This window comes from Brachyhypopomus gauderio, chromosome 7 (assembly GCF_052324685.1).
Source record: "Brachyhypopomus gauderio isolate BG-103 chromosome 7, BGAUD_0.2, whole genome shotgun sequence".
NCBI lineage: Eukaryota > Metazoa > Chordata > Actinopteri > Gymnotiformes > Hypopomidae > Brachyhypopomus > Brachyhypopomus gauderio.
In genome coordinates, this window is record NC_135217.1 from 2,857,107 (window position 1) to 2,877,563 (window position 20,457).

Genomic DNA, 20,457 nt, shown 5'->3' on the forward strand with positions numbered 1-20,457 from the left:
TGTAGAAATACATTATATTCCTATTGTAGGCTCAGATGACGCCACCAGAGTCAAGAGCAAGTAAGTGTTTGTCTGCTGTTCAGTGCATTCACAGTGCATTAACCCACAGGATTATCGGTGTGCATTTACATTCATTGTTGATTGACCTCATATACTATACTATATGTTCACACTCTTTGTGACACTAAGAATATGAAATGATGTCTGATTATTATGCAACAAGGCAAATGAAGACTATAAAATAATCTCATTTGCATCATTTTCAGGCAGTGACTCGAAAGGTCCATCAAAGTCGACTTTCGTGCGTTTGTCCATTACAGTCCTGCATTCACAAAACACACCAAACATCTCACTCAGCTTTACAAATATGTTTTGACTATTTGGCACACAATTGGCAAATTTATTCACATCATGATTGGCCAGTTTATTGATATCATTATTGGTAATTCCACATAGTTGTAGTGTAATTGCAGAATGCCTGAAATGGCTGATAATACAGACTTTTTGTTTCTGTTGCAGCAACGTAATGATCCTGCTCTATCAAATGAGTCATCAAATAAGGTAATACTTACCCCAGTGACTGGAGTAATGTTTGAGTAATACTGGAGTATTTCTGTCTCCAGTGACTGGAGTAACATTGGTGTAATAGTGATGTTAGTGAAACGTTATAGTAATATTGGGGTGATATGAGTGTAATATGAGGATCACAGGAGTGGAGGAGGTAGTGGGGTGTGACACTAGTACAGAGTGATCATCTTAGTGAGACTCAATATAGCACATCTGATTTATAAACACATTATATTCCTATTGTAGGACTGGGTGAAGAGAGGACAGTCAAGTAAGTGTCTCTGCTGTTCAATGCATTTACATGTACATTCACTGTTTGCATGTTTTTGTGTAGTTTTTATTGATAATTCTAATATCAAATGATGTAAAACATAAAGAATATTTTTGTTGATCCTGTATTCAGAGCTTGTTTCACTTGGACCAACTTTCTGGTGTACTCCTGGTTCTTGGTTGTTTCATCTTGGATTGCTGCTCTGATGCTCTCTAAACTTTAGTACCCTTCTTTGTCACATACTATACAGTCTTAGAGTGCTGGATTTAGGACTAAAACCTCCTGCATATGTGTGGAGTGTCCTCACATAGATTCAGTTCATTGTGGATTAGTTGGGAGAACAATCTAGAATTGATCAGGTGTTGGTGTAATATTTCTAGATTAATCATTAAAAATGCTCTGTTTCCTCACAGTTAAGTTCTGCACCATTATAACTGGAAAGACTTTAAACAGTCATGAAGGATTCATCAAGCATCTCCACAAACAAACACCAGACCTGCAGGAGGTGTCTACAGTGGAGGAGTGTGATGTCATTCTGCTGTTCTGCCCCATTGTGTCTCTGGCTGGAATTGATATTGAAGCAGCACTGAAAAAACTCAATGAACTAGCAGGTAAGACATGGATCAGTCTTAACTATTGAAATATTAACTCTTAACTATTGAAAAAACATAGCAAATCTGATTTGAACAAAACACATTTTGATAAAATGTACTCGATCCATAGACTCCAAGTCTGCTGTACTAGTGGTGCTTCATTACACATCTGACCAAAACTACACAGTACCAGACAGCAGCAGATCTGTAACCAGGAAGAACACGACCACAGTGGACTGTCTGTTCCATGAGGACTGTGGATTATTGAAGTGCTCAAAAAATGAGGAAGCACTAAAGAAAGTGGTAGAAAACATAAAACATCAGGTACTGATATTATACTGTAACAATTTTATCAATTTAATTTACTATTTACCTCTGAACCTGAGTGCTGATGTAGGGTGAAGACATTTGTTGTTAGTTTTAGAGTGTTAATTATTAGGGTGAAACAAACTACACCTACAGTCTCCTACACCTACAGTCTCCAGTCATCCAGAACAGGGAAAAGAGTTGCCAGAACTGACAAGAGTTACAGGATACAATTTGACTTTATTCAGTAAACATACAAACCAAAGAAGCAGGTGAACTCAAAGTGGAAAACATACAGCAGGTCATGTGATCAGCAAACAGAGTCCATGGGTGTCAACCTCAAATGGAAATGGTTAGATGGTAGAGGTCACAGCTCAGAAGGAGAACACACGTGATGGAGAACTCAGCTGAGACTCAAAGGTAGACAGGAGACTCCCCACACTGGAAACTGAACAACCAGATTTAAAAAGTGCATGTAATGGAGACAGGTGCAGGGGTGTGGCCAATGATCAGTGCAGGTGCAAGGTTGTGGCAGGTAAGTGGAGGAGGTAGTGGGGTGTGATACTAGTACAGAGTGATCATCTTAGTGAGACTCACCTTAGCACGATTGTGGATTTGAATGATTTCACTTATGCATTTGTTTGCACATTTCTTCATTATTTAGTCATTATTTTAATGTAGAAACACATTTTATTCCTATTGTACGAACAGATGAAGCCATCACAGTCAAGAGCAAGTAAGTGTTTGTCTGCTGTTCAGTGCATTCAAATAATGATTTTTACATTTGCTGTGCAAACCCACATGATTATCAGTGTGCATTTACATTCATTGTTGATTGACCTCATATACATTATATGTTTACACTCTTTGTGACACTAAGAATATGAAATGATGTCTGATTATTATGCAACAAGGCAAATGAAGACTATAAAATAATCTCATTTGCATCATTTTCAGGCAGTGACTTGGACGGTCCATCAAAGTCGACTTTCGTGCGTTGGTCCATTACAGTCCTGCATTCACAAAACACACCAAACATCTCACTCATCTTTACAAATGTGTTTTTACTATTTGGTTGATTATTTAAGAAAGACTCTGTGTAGCAGTTTAATGGAATAGAATCACGTTTTCATTTAGCACTTTATTCATATCACGATTGGCAAATTTATTCACATCATGATTGGCCAGTTTATTGTTATCATTATTGGTAATTCCACATAGTTGTAGTGTAATTGCAGAATACCTGAAATGGCTGATAATGCAGAATTTTTGTTTCTGTTGCAACGTAATGATCCTGCTCTTTCAAATGAGTCATCAAATAAGGTAATACTTACCCCAGTGACTGGAGTAATGTTTGAGTAATACTGGAGTATTTCTGTCTCCAGTGACTGGAGTAACATTGGTGTAATAGTGATGTTAGTGTAACATTAGAGTAATGTTGGGGTGATATGAGTGTAATATGAGGATCACAGGAGTGGAGGAGGTAGTGGGGTGTGACACTAGAACAGAGTGATCATCTTAGTGAGTCTCACTATAGCACATCTGAGGATTTGAATGATTTCTCTTACACATGTTTATGCAGATTTGTTCAGGATTTAGTCATTATATTGATTTATAAACACATTATATTCCTATTGTAGGACCGGGTGAAGAGGGGACAGTTAAGTAAGTGTCTCTGCTGTTCAATGCATTTACATGTACATTCACTGTTTGCATGTTTTTGTGTAGTTTTTATTGATAATTCTAATATCAAATGATGTAACACAAAGAATATTTTTGTTGATCCTGTATTCAGAGCTTGTTTCACTAACCACGTGGACCAACTTTCTGGTGTACTCCTGGTTCTTTGTTGTTTTATCCTGGATTGCTGCTCTGATGCTCTCTAAACTTTAGTACTCTTTTTTCACATACTATACAGTCTTAGAGTGCTGGATTTAGGACTAAAACCTCCTGCATATGTGTGGAGTGTCCTCACATAGATTCAGTTCATTGTGGATTAGTTGGGAGAACAATCTAGAATTGATCAGGTATAGGTGTAACATTTCTAGATTAATCATTGAAAATGCTCTGTTTCCTCACAGTTAAGTTCTGCACCATTATAACTGGAAAGACTTTAAACAGTCATGAAGGATTCATCAAGCGTCTCCATGAACAACCACCAGACCTGCAGGAGGTGTCTACAGTGGAGGAGTGTGATGTCATTCTGCTGTTCTGCCCCATTGTGTCATTGGCTGGAACTGAGATTGAAGCAGCACTGAAGAAACTTACTGAAACAGCAGGTAACTCACTTACTAATCTTTAACTCTAAATATTGCTTATACATAACAAATGTGGTTTGAACAAAACACAGATAAATCGGCTCTCTGTCCACAGACTCCAAGCCTGCTGTTGTAGTGGTGCTTCATTACACATCTGACCCATACTGCACTGTACCAGACAGCAGCAGATCTGTAATCAGAGAGAACACGACCACAGTGGACTGTCTGTTCCATGAGGACTGTGCATTATTGAAGTGCTTAAAAAATGAGGAAGCACTAAAGAAAGTGGTAGAAAAACTAAAACATCAGGTACTGATATTATACTCTAACAATTTTATCAATTTAATTTACAATTTACCTCTGAACTTGAATGCTGATGTAGGGTGAAGACGTTTGTTGTTAGTTTTAGAGTCTTCATAATTTGGGTGAAACAAACAACCTACAGTTACCTACACCTACAGTCTCCAGTCATCCAGAACAGGGAAAATAGTTATCAGTGATCATATTAGTGAGAATCATCATGGTTGAGAATTTGACTGATTTTACTTATACATTTGTATGCACATATATTCATGATTTAGCCATATTAATGTAGAAACACATTATATTCATAATGTAGGACCAGAAGAAGCCGTCACACTCAAGAACAAGTAAGTGTCTGTCTGTTCAATGCATTTAAATATGAATGATTTTTACATTTGCTGTGCAAACCCACAAGATGATCAGTGTGCATTGTATACATTTTTTAATGACCTCATATACACTGAGAATGAGAATATGAAATGTCTGATTATTATGGAACAAGGCAAATGAAAACTATAAAATAATCCCATCTGCATCATTTTCAGGCAGTGACTCAAATAGTCAGTCAAAGTTGCCTCCGGTGAGTTTCTCCATTACTGCATTCCCAAAACATTCCTGCATTCCCAAAACACACCATACATCTCATTCATCTTTACAAATGTGTTTTTACTCTTAGGCTGATTATTTCAGTTATTTGTTGTTTTTCTGTGTTTTCAGTTGAAAAGATTTTTGGTAAGTGAAAACACCTCTGTTTCATTAGTCCTTTTCTATACTGGTACCAGTTTTCTCATCTTTTAATTAATTAACTTTTGTAGGGGTTTCACCTACTAATCCTTTAAAGTAGATATAATTTGTTTGCCTTAATTATTAATCAGTCTCATTAATTTAGAATCAGTCTCATATTCTAATTATACCAGAACCATAACATTTAGTTATTAACTAAGGGTAATTAATGGTTTGGTATCTGAAGGATTTAACTATGAATTCTTTGGAGGTTTTGGCAACAACCACTTTTGAATGACATCAACACAGACAATTTGGTGAAAATAAATGATACATTTATTTAAAACAAACTATTCTAAAACAAACGGCATCAACAAGGATCAGTATATTTACAGTGAAGACTGGGTATCTAGTGTGTGTGTGTGTGTGTGTGTGTGTGTGTAAAAAGGGGAGGAGAGTAGTGTGTGCGCGCGTGAGGAGGCGGAGTTGTAATCTCAGTTCTCCTATAGAGAACAAAGCAACTAAAATGGCGCCGACTTTAAACGGTAGAGCAGCGCGACTGTGTTAATGAGCTCAGCTGGTTTATTCCAACGTGGTCAGAACAAAGAGTAATGGAGCTGGCTTAATAACTAAAAATTAATGTGGTGTGTCTGAGAATGGGGAAGACTACAAGTTGTCCATTAATTAGATAAATAAAAACATTGAGAGATTGTTAACTCTACAGTTCAAATAACTGCCCTTTGATAAACTATGCCCAGCGTTAAGAGTCTCACGTGTTGAGGGTTTTGGGTGGCTTCCTCGTCCTCCCTGAATTCTCCTGGAATTAGGAGGGAATTTCCACCGCCGGCTCCTCGTTGATTAAAAGCGACGTCGTCCAGGTGTGCTGGGGAATCGTCCAGGAATGAGAGTCTCGTTCACGGTTTAACGACAGGGAATTGATCGCCTTTGTTTCAGTCCGTATGGCCGCGTCATCAAGCTTAACTGAAGTAGTTCGGTGAATCTGTTGTCGCGGTAACGTTGATCGGTTGCTGGTTAGATTACACCGTAACTCGGGCTCGTTAATTAAATAGTACGACTTTCAGCTGTTTGCTGTTAGTCGTTGCAAAGTTCGCGTGTTCTCAAAGAAAAACCGGAGAGAGAGAAATGGCGGAGCCTCTCTTTAATAGGTCTAACCTCGGTGTCAGTCAAACCAGAGAGAGAGGGAGATATTACGGAGCCTCTCTTTAATAGGTCTAACCTATGTGTCGGTCAAACCAGAGAGAGAGAGATGAATGGCTGTTCAGGGTATTTAAACACCTGAACTGTAGACACACCCTTACTTCCGTCAAAGCAAGCTTGTTCAATGTGTTGCCAGTGGTACTGCCACCTGCTGGTTTAGCATGGTACCTACACTTTTCTCTGTCAAGTCAAGGCTTAAATAACTCAAATGTAGTCTTGGTTTCCAGGCAATATTTGTGTAGCAGCATAATGGAACTGTCACGTTGAGGACCCCGGCCCCTCCCTTTTGGGCATGTGTTAACATTGTCCACGTGATTTGTCTACGTCAGTGGTTCTCCGTGGTTATGGTTATGTTGTGTGATAATATGTCTCACCTGTGACTTGTCTCGTAATCACGTGGGGCTAATGTGGTTTGTCTACTTAATGTGCGCTCGCGCAGTGTCCTGTGCTCGTCGTTGTCTAAGCCTACACGTTGCTGTGTATATGTGTGTGTTCTTCGTGTGCAACCAAGCGCAATTATTGTTAAAATAAAAGTGACGTCAGTCGTGAATCGGGATTCCGTGTCCCATCCTTTGCCACGACCCCATCATCACAGGAACACAATAGAATCAAGTTTTCATTCAGCAGTTTATTCACATCATAATTGGTCAGATTATTAACATCATTCCTGGTCAGCCAGTCATATTCACTCTGTGTGATTCCACATAGTTATAGTCTAATTGCATAATGTCTGAATTGGTTGATAATGCAGTAATGTTTTTTTTTCTGTTCAAAAAAAGTTATGATCCTGCTCTATCAAAGGAGTCATCCAATAAGTAATACTAACTCCCTTGACTGGAGTATTATCGGTGTAATATTGGCATAATACTTTATTCACTGACAGGAGTAATATTGGTGTTATAGTAATGTAATATTAGTGTAACATTAGAGTAATATTGGGGTGATATGAGGGTCACAGGATTGGAGGAAGTACAGTGGGGAAAATAAGTATTTAGTCAGTCACCAATTGTGCAAGTTCTCCCACTTAAAAAGATGAGAGAGGCCTGTAATTGACATCATAGGTAGACCTCAACTATGAGAGACAAAATGTGAAAAAAAATTGAGAAAATCATTTTGTCTGACTTTTAAAGAATTTATTTGCAAATAATGGTAGAAAATAAGTATTTGGTCAATAACAAAAGTTCATCTCAATACTTTGTTGTATATCCTCTGTTGGCAATGACAGAGGTCAAACGTTTTCTGTAAGTCTTCACAAGGTTGGCACACACTGTTGCTGGTACGTTGGCCCATTCCTCCATGCAGATCTCCTCTAGAGCAGTGATGTTTTGGGGCTGTCGGCGGGCAACAGGGACTTTTAACTCCCTCCAAATGTTTTCGATGGGGTTGAGATCGGGAGACTGGCTAGGCCACTCCAGGACTTTGAAATGTTTCTTACGAAGCCACTCCTTTGTTGCCCTGGCAGTGTGCTTGGGATCATTGTCATGCTGAAAGACCCAGCCACGTTTCATCTTCATTGCCCTTGCTGATGGAAGGAGGTTTGCACCCAAAATCTCACAATACATGGCCCCATTCATTCTTTCATGTACACGGACCAGTCGTCCTGGTCCCTTTGCAGAGAAACAGCCCCAAAGCATGATGTTGCCACCCCCATGCTTCACAGTTGGTATGGTGTTCTTTGGATGCAACTCGGCATTCACTGTCCTCCAAACACGACGAGTTGTGTTTTTACCAAATAGTTCTACTTTGGTTTCATCTGACCATATGAAATTCTCCCAATACTCTTCTGGAACATCCAAATGCTCTCTAGCAAACTTCAGACGTGCCTGGATATGGACTGGCTTAAGCAGGGGGACACGTCTGGCACTGCAAGATCTGAGTCCCTGGTGTCGTAGTGTGTTGCTGATGGTAGCCTTTGTAACGTTGGTCCCAGCTTTCTGCAGGTCATTCACTAGATCCCCCCTTGTGGTTCTGGGATTTTTCCTCACCGTTCTTGTGATCATTTTGACCCCACGGGCTGAGATCTTGCGTGGAACCCCAGATCGAGGGAGATTGGTAGTGGTCTTGTAGGTCTTCCATTTTCTGATTATTGCTCCCACAGTAGATTTCTTCACACCAAGCTGCTTGCCTATTGCAGATTCAGTCTTCCCAGCCTGGTGCAGGTCTACAATTCGGTTTCTGGTGTCCTCCAACAGCTCTTTCGTCTTCACCATAGTGGAGTTTGGAGTGTGACTGTTTGAGGTTGTGTCACGTATGGCTACGCCCCCTCTCCCCGCTGTCACTCCAACGTCTCTGTTCCCCGTGGTTTTGTTATTCTCTGCCTGTTAATCCGCCCAGCTCGTTGTCTCTGATTCCTCGTTTGTTACCACGCCCCTGTCATCATTGTTTGCACCTGATCCATGTTTGGTGTTCTGTGTATATATAGTCCCTGAGTGTCCCTTGTCCCTTGTCGGTTGTTTTGGATGTTTGATTGTTCTCTCCCTCGCGCTGTTGTAATTCGTGTGCCCTGTTCCCGGTGTTATACTCTCTGTTGGTTAATTCTCTGTTCTGTGTTATTTCAGCCTGGTTTTGTTTCGTGTCTGTCTTCATCATGCCCCTGTACCTGTCTCATCTGGATGGCTCTCCCGTTGTGACCCCTGCCTGTGACTTCGACTACGATTATGGAATGCCCTGTAATAAATCTCGCTGTGTGTCCGTCTCCTCGCTCCGTGGCGCAAGCTACGTTACATAACAACCGACCTTACCAGGACACAGCGAGAGAGCGAGACTCTGGTAAGTTCAATCGCTGTAATGAGATGTTGGCTGGTTTAATTCGGTTCGACTCTCCGGTATTACAGCGCGAACGAACCAGAGACAGGAATTCCCCTTGCGCTGTGGGTACAGGGGAGTCTCGTCGCTGTAAAAACAAAGCGAAATCACTTTCGGTTTCTAGCTTTAGCGATGAACTCCCTGATAAGCGCTACGTGTCTGCCCGACTCGACCCACGCTACAGGGAGGAGCAGCCTGTAGCGCGAGACTCGGGCAGACGGAATGGATGTGCAGACGAGCGTTGGCTTGGCTCTCGGTTGGCTTTCAAAAGCCATTGTGAGCTCCCGATACCTCCGACGAGGCGGAGTCACAATGAAAGCCACCGAGAAGCAGTTGTGTCTGTATGTTCTTCCAGGCGCAGACCAGACCGGGGAAGGAGGAAGACCACGCCTCCGACTCAGAGCCCCGTCGCCACAGCGCATGCAGAAGTCGCCTTCCATGAGGAGCACCTCCCTCCTCTGATCCTGCCAGCTTCTCACCTTAAGACGGCAAAGAATTTTTTGGGGGGGAGTAGTGGACACTCACGGCAAGAGTGGCCAACTCCGCCCCCCGGTGACGTCAGTGCGGCGACTCCGCCCCCCGGTGACGTCAGTGCGGCGACTCCGCCCCCCGAGGACGTCAGTGCGGCGACTTCGCCCCCCGAGGACGTCAGCCCGGCGGTTCCGCCCCCCGAGGACGTCTCGTCCACGCCGGTTCCTGTACCCGCGACCCGGAGGAGGTGGTCCACACCGGCCCCTGTTCCCACTGCCCGCCTGCCGGCTCCTGTTCCCGCTGCCCGCCTGCCGGCTCCTGTTCCCGCTGCCCGCCAGCGGACCCCGCCTGTTCCCGCTGCCCGCCAGCGGGCCCCGCCTGTTCCCGCTGCCCGCCAGCGGGCCCCGCCTGTTCCCGCTGCCTGCCAGCGGGCCCCGCCTGTTCCCGCTGCCCGCCAGCGGGCCCCGCCTGTTGCCCTTGGGACTGTGCTGCCCCCTGTTGGGCATGGACTTTGTGTTCCCCCTGCTCCGCCATGTGCCTCCTATGTTCCGTTGCCCGTGTTCCCCTTGCTCCCTGGTCCCATCCCTGGTTTTGTTTTGGTCCCTGTCCCCATGGTTGTGTCTGTTCGTGTCCATGTTCCTGTTCCTGTGTCTGTTTCCTGTGGTGTCATCCCTGTCCCTGTCCCCATGTCTGTTCCCCGAGTTGTCACCCACCTTGTGCCAGTGCCTGTCTCCGTTGTTCATGGTGTCTTTGCCTCTGTGTTTGCCTCCGCCCTGTCCCCTGGCCCCACTCCTGTGTCTGTTCCCAGTCCTGTCCCGTCCAGCCCTGATCCCGTGCCTCGCCCGGTCCCTGCCTGTGTTGCCATGCCCCGGCCCAGCTCCTGGCCAGTCTCTGTTTCCCCTGTCTCTGTCCTGCCTCAGGCTCCTTGTCCTGCCTTGCCCAGTCTTGTCTGTCCCGTAGCGTCCTGTCCTGTGTCCCCTGTCCCTCGCCGTGTACCGTGGTTCCCCGTCCTGTCCGAGTCTGGTTCCTGTCCTGTCTGCCCTTGCGTGCCCCGGAGTGACACGCTTTGAGGGGGGGTACTGTCACGTATGGCTACGCCCCCTCTCCCCGCTGTCACTCCAACGTCTCTGTTCCCCGTGGTTTTGTTATTCTCTGCCTGTTTATCCCGCCCAGCTCGTTGTCTCTGATTCCTCGTTTGTTACCACGCCCCTGTCATCATTGTTTGCACCTGATCCATGTTTGGTGTTCTGTGTATATATAGTCCCTGAGTGTCCCTTGTCCCTTGTCGGTTGTTTTGGATGTTTGATTGTTCTCTCCCTCGCGCTGTTGTAATTCGTGTGCCCTGTTCCCGGTGTTATACTCTCTGTTGGTTAATTCTCTGTTCTGTGTTATTTCAGCCTGGTTTTGTTTCGTGTCTGTCTTCATCATGCCCCTGTACCTGTCTCATCTGGATGGCTCTCTCGTTGTGACCCCTGCCCGTGACTTCGACTACGATTATGGAATGCCCTGTAATAAATCTCGCTCTTCTCTGCGTTTGTGTCCGTCTCCTCGCTCCGTGGCGCAAGCTACGTTACAGGTTGTGGGCAGGTGTCTTTTATACTGTTAACGACTTCAAACAGGTACCATTAATACAGGTAATGAGTGGGGGAAAGAGGAGCCTCTTAAAAAAGAAGTTACAGGTCTGTGACAGCCAGAAATCTTGCTTGTTTGTAGGTGACCAAATACTTATTTTCCAGCATTATTTGCAAATAAATTATTTAAAAGTCAGACAAAATGATTTTCTCAAATTTTTTTCACATTTTGTCTCTCATAGTTGAGGTCTACCTATGATGTCAATTACCGGCCTCTCTCATCTTTTTAAGTGGGAGAACTTGCACAATTGGTGACTGACTAAATACTTATTTTCCCCACTGTACTGGGGTGTGACACTAGTACAGAGTGATCATCTTAGTGAGACTCACCTTAGCACAGTTAATGATTTGAATGAATTCACTTATACATTTGTATGCATATTTGTTCATGATTTAGTCATTTTAATGTAGAAACACATTATATTCCTTTTGTAGGTCCAGAATAAGCCGTCACAGTCAAGAACAAGTAAGTGGTCTGTCTGCTGTTCAATGCATTTAATTATTTAATTATTTTTTCATTTGCTGTGCAAATCCACACGATGATCAGTGTGCATGTATATTAATTGCTTATTGGCCATTGTTCATTGGTGAGGAGAGGACAGTTAAGTAAGTGTCTCTGCTGTTCAATGCATTTACATGTACATTCAATGTTTGAATGTTTTTGTGTAGTTTTTATTTATAATGCTAATAACAATTGATGTAACACATAAAGAAGATTTTTTGTTGATCCTGTATTCAGAGCTTGTTTCACTAATCACTTGGACCAACTTTCTGGTGTACTCCTGGTTCTTGGTTGTTTCATCTTGTATTGCTGCTTTGATGCTCATTAATCTTTAGTACCCTTCTTTGTCACATACTATACAGTCTTAGAGTGCTGGATTTAGGACTAAAGCCTCCTGAATTGTGCAGAGTTTCCTCACATGGCTTAATCTCATTGTGGATTAGAAGGGAAAACAATCTAGAATTGATCAGGTGTTGGTGTAATATTTCTAGATTAATCATTGAAAATGCTCTGTTTCCTCACAGTTAGGTTCTGCACCATTATAACTGGAAAGACTTTAAAAAGTCATGAAGGATTCATCAAGCATCTCCAGAAACAAATACCAGACCTGCAGGAGGTGTCTACAGTGGAGGAGTGTGATGTCATTCTGCTGTTCTGCCCCATTGTGTCTCTGGCTGGAACTGATATTGAAGCAGCACTGAAAAAACTCAATGAACTAGCAGGTAAGACATGGATCAGTCTTAACTAGTGTAATATTAACTCTTAACTATTGAAAAAAACATAGCAAATCTGACTTGAACAAAACACATTTTGATCAAACGTGCTTTGTCCACAGACTCCAAGCCTGCTGTTCTAGTGGTGCTCCATCACACATTTGACCCATACTGCACTGTACCAGACAGCAGCAGATCTGTAACCAGAGAGAACACGACCACAGTGGACTGTCTGTTTCATGAAGACTGTGGATTATTGAAGTGCTTAAAAAATGAGGAAGCACTAAAGAAAGTGGTAGAAAAACTAAAACATCAGGTACTGATATTATACTCTAACAATTTTATCAATTTAATTTACAATTTACCTCTGAACTTGAGTGCTGATGTAGGGTGAAGATGTTTGTTGTTAGTTTTAGAGTCTCAATAATTTGGGTGAAACAAACAACACCTACAGTTACCTACACCTACAGTCTCCAGCCATCCAGAACAGGGAAAAGAGTTGCCAGAACTGACAAGAGTTACAGGATACAATTGAACTTTATTCAGTAAACATACAAACCAAAGAAGCAGGTGAACTCAAAGTGGAAAACATACAGCAGGTCATGTGATCAGCAAACAGAGTCCATGGGTGGCAATCTCAAATGGAAATGGTTAGATCAGGGGTGCCCACTGTTTTCAGCTTGCGAGCTACTTATAAGATGACCCAGTCAGAAAGATCTACCGGGGGTGGCGGCGAACGTAATTTGTTGAGCGGGGGGGGGGGGGGGGGGGGGGGGGGTGGCGAACGTAATTTGTTGAGTGGATTGCAGATTGGCTGCCGTGAATGTCAATCAAAATACAACCGTCAGTGCAGATGTGCGATTCATCTACTACTATTTTATGTGACGCGATCTACGCACATTCCTTCGCGATCGACCGACAGTTCCTTCGCGATCGACCGGTCGATCGCGATCGACGTAATGAGCACCCCTGGGTTAGATGGTAGAGGTCACAGCTGAGAAGGAGAACACACGTGATGGAGAACTCAGCTGAGACTCAAAGGTAGACAGGAGACTCCCAACACTGGAAACTGAACAACCAGATTTAAAAAGGGCAGGTAATGGAGACAGGTGCAGGGGTGTGGCCAATGATCAGTGCAGATAATGGAGACAGGTGCAGGGGTGTGGCCAATGATCAGTGCAGGTAATGGAGACAGGTGCAGGGGTGTGGCCAATGATCAGTGCAGGTGCAGGGGTGTGGCAGGTAAGTGGAGGAGGTAGTGGGGTGTGATACTAGTACAGAGTGATCATCTTAGTGAGACTCACTTTAGCACGGTTGTGGATTTGAATGATTTCACTTATGCATTTGTTTGCACATTTCTTCATCATTTAGTCATTATATTAATGTAGAAACATTATATTCCTATTGTACGAACAGATGAAGCCACCACAGTCAAGAGCAAGTAAGTGTTTGTCTGCTGTTCAGTGCATTCAAATAATGATTTTTACATTTGCTGTGCAAACCCACATGATTATCAGTGTGCATTTACATTCATTGTTGATTGACCTCATATACATTATATGTTCACACTCTTTGTGACACTAAGAATATGAAATGATGTCTGATTATTATGCAACAAGGCAAATGAAGACTATAAAATAATCTCATTTGCATCATTTTCAGGCAGTGACTTGGACGGTCCATCAAAGTCGACTTTCGTGCGTTGGTCCATTACAGTCCTGCATTCACAAAACACACCAAACATCTCACTCATCTTTACAAATGTGTTTTTACTATTTGGTTGATTATTTGAGAAAGACTCTGTGTAGCAGTTTAATGAAATAGAATCACGTTTTCATTTAGCACTTTATTCATATCACGATTGGCAAATTTATTTACATCATGATTGGCCAGTTTATTGTTATCATTATTGGTAATTCCACATAGTTGTAGTGTAATTGCAGAATACCTGAAATGGCTGATAATACAGACTTTTTGTTTCTGTTGCAGCAACGTATTGATCCTGCTCTTTCAAATGAGTCATCAAATAAGGTAATACTTACCCCAGTGACTGGAGTAATGTTTGAGTAATACTGGAGTATTTCTGTCTCCAGTGACTGGAGTAACATTGGTGTAATAGTGATGTTAGTGTAACATTAGAGTAATGTTGGGGTGATATGAGTGTAATATGAGGATCACAGGAGTGGAGGAGGTAGTGGGGTGTGACACTAGAACAGAGTGATCATCTTAGTGAGTCTCACTATAGCACATCTGAGGATTTGAATGATTTCTCTTACACATGTTTATGCAGATTTGTTCATGATTTAGTCATTATATTGATTTATAAACACATTATATTCCTATTGTAGGACCGGGTGAAGAGGGGACAGTTAAGTAAGTGTCTCTGCTGTTCAATGCATTTACATGTACATTCACTGTTTGCATGTTTTTGTGTAGTTTTTATTGATAATTCTAATATCAAATGATGTAACACAAAGAATATTTTTGTTGATCCTGTATTCAGAGCTTGTTTCACTAACCACGTGGACCAACTTTCTGGTGTACTCCTGGTTCTTTGTTGTTTTATCCTGGATTGCTGCTCTGATGCTCTCTAAACTTTAGTACTCTTTTTTCACATACTATACAGTCTTAGAGTGCTGGATTTAGGACTAAAGCCTCCTGAATTGTGCGGAGTTTCCTCACATGGCTTAATCTCATTGTGGATTAAAAGAGAAAACAATCTAGAATTGATCAGGTGTTGGTGTAATATTTCTAGATTAATCATTGAAAATGCTCTGTTTCCTCACAGTTAAGTTCTGCACCATTATAACTGGAAAGACTTTAAAAAGTCATGAAGGATTCATCAAGCATCTCCACAAACAAACACCAGACCTGCAGGAGGTGTCTACAGTGGAGGAGTGTGATGTCATTCTGCTGTTCTGCCCCATTGTGTCTCTGGCTGGAACTGAGATTGAAGCACCACTGAAAAAACTCAATGAACTAGCAGGTAAGACATGGATCAGTCTTAACTATTGAAATATTAACTCTTAACTATTGAAAAAAAACATAGCAAATCTGACTTGAACAAAACACATTTTGATCAAACGTGCTCTGTCCATAGACTCCAAGCCTGCTGTTCTAGTGGTGCTTCATCACACATTTGACCCAGACTGCACTGTACCAGACAGCAGCAGATCTGTAACCAGGGAGAACACGAACACAGTGGACTGTCTGTTCTATGAGGACTGTGGATTATTGAAGTGCTTAAAAAATGAGGAAGCACTAAAGAAAGTGGTAGAAAAGCTAAAACATCAGGTACTGATATAATACTGTAAGAATTTTATCAATTTAATTTACAATTTACCTCTGAACTTGAGTGCTGATGTAGGGTGAAGACGTTTGTTGTTAGTTTTAGAGTCTTAATAATTTGGGTGAAACAAACAACACCTACAGTTACCTACACCTACAGTCTCCAGTCATCCAGAACTGGGAAAAGAGTTGTCAGACCTGACAAGAGTTACAGGATACAATTGGAGTTTATTCAGTAATCATACAAAGCAAAGAAGCAGGTGAACTCAAAGTGGAAAACAGACAGCAGGTCATGTGATCAGCAAACAGAGTCCATGGGTGTCAACCTCAAATGGAAATGGTTAGATGGTAGAGGTCACAGCTCAGAAGGAGAACACACGTGATGGAGAACTCAGATCAGACTCAAAGGTAGACAGGAGACTCCCCACACTGGAAAATGAACAACCAGATTTAAACAGGGTAGTTAATTGGAGACACGTGCAGGGGTGTGGCCAATGATCAGTGCAGGTAATGGAGACAGGTGCAGGGGTGTGGCCAATGATCAGTGCAGGTGCAGGGTTGTGGCAGGTAAATGGAGGAGCTAGTGGGGTGTGACACTAGTACAGAGTGATCATCTTAGTGAGATTCACCTTAGCACGGTTGTGGATTTGAATGATTTAACTTTTACATTTGTATGCACATTTGTTCATGATTTAATCATTATATTAATGTAGAAACACATTATATTCCTATTGTAGGACCAGATGAAGCCACCACAGTCAAGAGCAAGTAAGTGTCTGTCTGCTGGTCATTGCCTTTAATTATTTAATCACAGGACTCACGCCCTAGAAGCCCCTTGGCTGCTTTTACTCCATACAAATAAAGTGTGTCTGTGCAGGCTACTTCACCCGGGGAGTGGTTATCCTTCTCCCAGACCTCCCTCTCCCCTCAGGGAAGCGCTGCACCCAGCATAGGGTTGACTAAGGCCTTGGCTCTGCCTATAATCCAGGGGAGCCACCCCCCTCCACCATCCACCTCTGGGGAGAAACACCTGTACAGAACACTCACACAAATACATAGTGGATAAAGTGCACCAATGCAAAACCCTGTGAACTAATCCAAATGAATAACCAGCAGTCAACTGGTACATAGACAAGACGTATATAGACAGACATGTGACCCTCAGGTGGAGAACTTTTGTGACAGATACCGTAACAGTTACAGTAATTATTAACATGTGCCTTCTTGTGTATGTCCATAGATGACCAAGAAGAAACCAGTGTGAAGCTTTACTCATGAATTGGGCAGAGCGGCAACTCAATTTAATTAAGACAGAACTGGAACTTGAGTGTTTAACTTAAATGATTCATTAGAGGTCATAAGGTCCTGAAATAGTAGGTAAAGATGTAGCTATTTTTCCTAGTGCAGTTGCTATTATTGTTTAGATATGGTGCTGGATTTGTTCCATTTTTATTATGTTACACTGTTACATTGGGCTGGAGTGGTGGATTAACTATAAATCATTGATTATATCATAAATTATTGATTATACAGTAGTATAAAACAATCAGACCTTCATAAACGCATGACAGTTTAAACATGTATAAGAGAATGTGCCTGACAGCCAGGTTCTTCCTGATTATTCTTATACTCCTGATAAACATTTTAAATAAAACCAATGCATGAAGGTACTTGGGACTATTGTGATTTCCTGTTTTGAAACAGGCTAATTAGGGTTTAGGCCCAGTGAAAATTTGTATATTACAGGGAGGTGGAGTTAAACAAGGGGGCGTGATCAACAGAACGAGACATGGAAAATAAAAACAAAGACAAGCCTGAAAGACAGGAGGGGCTAAACGAGATGTAGGCAAAACCTGACGGAAGTGACTTGACACAAAGAATGTTGACTGACAAGGTGTCAATCAATCAAAATTGAAATAGTTAAAGAGTTCCAGCATGAACTCCCCTTCCTCAGAGGAAGATTCACCATCTGACCAGGACTGGTACATTGGACCAGCCCTGGATCTACAGAGGGGACTCCCCTGGATCCTCCTTTGAGGATCAGTCCGAGGTAACAGGAATGACTAGGCCTCAGTCCTGAGAATGTATGTAAGATGCTGTGGGCTGGTAGGTGGTGACCTGTTAACAGCCTTACCAGTACACTTGTAACACTCTTGACACTAACACAACCACAAAATGTATCTAAAACAGCATGGTAACCTGCTAACCTGCAACAAAGACTTGATGGCTTGCTGGTAATGCTCAAAATCCACACATCACCAATACACTCAAGCCATATGCATGAAAAAAGCTGGATGGAAAATGTCCAAAATTCGAAAAAAGCCCCAAATATCGCAAAAAGATTTTTACACTAGGAGGAGGTGAAAAAGTTAGACTATCGCATCGCCAAAATTTGGAAAAACTGGATGGAAAAGGGTTTTTCGCATAAACGATGACGTATCATGCCTCAAGTCATGCCTCAACGTGCAAAAATGCGTAACTGCCAAATGAATGTAAAAACCACTATTGTTTGGCGTCCTCTCACGTGATCTAAAGTTTATTTGCATAACTGTAATGAATGGAAACAAGGCTTAATTCGCATTTTTTTCTGCCGAAACTTGGAAATTGCGCATTATTTTTTTAAAAGATTTGGATGGAAACCCGGCTATTCTCTCAGTCATCTCCAGTTGTACACTCAGTGATGTTGGTTTTAAAAAAACCTTCTCTCAGGACCTGATACATCCCATTGGTGGATCTCGGCATCTGTTACGTATAGCTTCCAGAAGAAGGGAGATAGCTCTAAAGCTGGATCTTCTCAGGACTGTGATAACCAAGCTGATTTCACAGGCAAAGGATGTCTGAAGTATCTGAAGTGAGATGCCCATGTGTTCTGTATCTACTGTAGCTACATACTGTGAAGATTCTAGACAAATAGTTGTTAGACAAGCAAAAAATTGGAGTAAAAAAATGAAATAGATTGCGAAACAATATCATTAGGTTTACTGGATACGATGTGAGCTAATTATGTGAACGAAAACAAACACATTATTAAAAAAAGAAAACACACACTAGTGATTACTAGGGGGCTGTGGTGCACACGTCCCCAGAGCCCTAGCCTGGCGAGCAGTTGGGGTTAGGTGCCTTGCTCAGTCAATCAGGAATCAAACCCACAACCCTCCGGTCACCAGGGTTGTATAATTGAGCAAAATCCGGGTGAGGACTTTTACTTTCTGAACCTGGATTGTACAACACTGCCGGTCACAAGACCACTTCCCTACCACCTGCCCCTAAAGTTTACAAAGTTAAACTTGTAATTTATTGCTTTGTAGAACCAATACCTGCAGAAGACATAACATTACAACACTTTTCATTTAATTTGCAAGCTGGCTCTGTCACTGTATTATCTGTCATGGTATGTATGTTATGTTATGCATTTGCTAAATCCATCAAACACAATAAAGTTGGAAGAAAGAAGAAATTGGGGAACATGAAAAGACTCAGTAATGAACTCCTTGGCTTGTAGTATGCTACCACCACAAAAAAAAGGGGGTGTGTATAAAAAGAGATGAACAAATTGGTTCATCTGATCTAGTCAAGGAGTCAATTGTGACGGGCAGGGTGAGCAAATTAAATGGAAGCGATCACACCAAGTCTCAGGGTAAAAGGATGGTTTAATACAGAAAGTGCGCAAACCAAAAACCCGTGACATGATCCGAAATAAGGATATAATGACCAGCGGTCAACTGGTACAAAGACAAGACATATATAGACAAACAAACGACCCTCAGGTGAGACGGATCGTGGGCTCCACCCACCTGAGGGACGAACACAACACAATAACAACACGACAACTGCCGCTGTGGACGGAGGCGACCAGTAGGGGGCCCACCGTACTGTGACATCAATACTGTCCAGCAGAGTTTATTGTTACAAGCACATTCGATTATCTCAAAAGGTACCACCTCATCCTTAATTTATTACATGAAGTCACCTGTATCTTTCTTGTTGCTAGGGCTTTGATGTCATAAACATTCATATTAATTCCCATTAACATTCCCATTAACACATTGTCAGTAGTTTTGGATTGTGGCCATGGCAAGTTTTGGAATCCACAATTTGTTTCTGTTACCATTTTGTCCTTGTGTGGGTGTGTCTGGGTGTGAGCGTCTCCCCTGATAACTGGGTCTGGCTCACCATGACAGTTTCTTTTGTTCTGTTTTGTTCATGGACATTTTACATATTGCGTTGTAGGGAGCCTAAACATTACTATGGTTAGATAATCCAGTTGTACAGGCAGGTTCAGTTATACTGGCTTTTTCTGTGTCAAAATGAAATGGTGATGACAAGAAAGTGAAACTTAAGGTTTGCAGGTGGTGCTCTGTTGTGTGTTGACACACCTTAGTATCACTTATATATATACACACACACACACACACACACACGCACACACACACACACACACACCTTATTATTACCTTATTATGGAGCCTCCGTCCCCACCAGAGGGTCAAATAGAAAAACACTTGTGTTTTTGGTGTTCATGAACACTTTCTGCAAATGCTCCATGAACAAACACCAGACCTGCAGGAGGTGTCTACAATGGAGGAGTGTGATGTCATTCTGCTGTTCTGTCCCATTGTGTCTCGGGCTGGAACTGACATTGAAGCAGCACTGAAGTTCATTACTGAAGCAGGTAACTCTGAGCCTCTTCATGGTGAACACATAAGATATTGGGCACACACTGCTCCATCATGTTTGACAAGATAAAGTCCTGCTCACAAGATCAAATCTTGCTTGATAACCCATAATACATTGTACCAGACAGCAGC

The 20,457-nt window shown here is 42.2% G+C and overlaps 4 long non-coding RNA genes across 5 annotated transcripts; all 4 read left to right on the top strand.

The window, feature by feature from the left end:
- The first annotated feature begins 27 nt into the window (after positions 1 to 27).
- LOC143519516 (uncharacterized) lies at positions 28 to 1,278 on the top strand. Its single transcript, XR_013132455.1, has 5 exons — positions 28 to 60; positions 267 to 301; positions 520 to 561; positions 814 to 838; positions 1,252 to 1,278. It is a non-coding gene; the product is annotated as an uncharacterized LOC143519516 (long non-coding RNA).
- Positions 1,279 to 4,150: 2,872 nt separating this feature from the next.
- On the top strand, positions 4,151 to 5,109 carry LOC143518171 (uncharacterized). The gene is made up of 4 exons (XR_013132070.1): positions 4,151 to 4,304; positions 4,615 to 4,645; positions 4,844 to 4,878; positions 5,016 to 5,109. It is a non-coding gene; the product is annotated as an uncharacterized LOC143518171 (long non-coding RNA).
- Positions 5,110 to 12,578: 7,469 nt separating this feature from the next.
- Positions 12,579 to 15,341, top strand: LOC143518485 (uncharacterized). Of its 2 annotated transcripts, XR_013132207.1 has the most exons (5): positions 12,579 to 12,677; positions 13,778 to 13,802; positions 14,024 to 14,392; positions 14,710 to 14,734; positions 15,150 to 15,341. It is a non-coding gene; the product is annotated as an uncharacterized LOC143518485 (long non-coding RNA). The 2 variants fall into 2 exon arrangements; XR_013132206.1 differs by lacking the exon at positions 12,579 to 12,677 and having other exon boundaries at positions 13,352 to 13,802.
- A 138-nt stretch (positions 15,342 to 15,479) lies between these two features.
- Positions 15,480 to 17,306, top strand: LOC143518484 (uncharacterized). Its single transcript, XR_013132205.1, has 3 exons — positions 15,480 to 15,655; positions 16,387 to 16,417; positions 16,890 to 17,306. It is a non-coding gene; the product is annotated as an uncharacterized LOC143518484 (long non-coding RNA).
- The last annotated feature ends 3,151 nt before the right edge of the window (positions 17,307 to 20,457 follow it).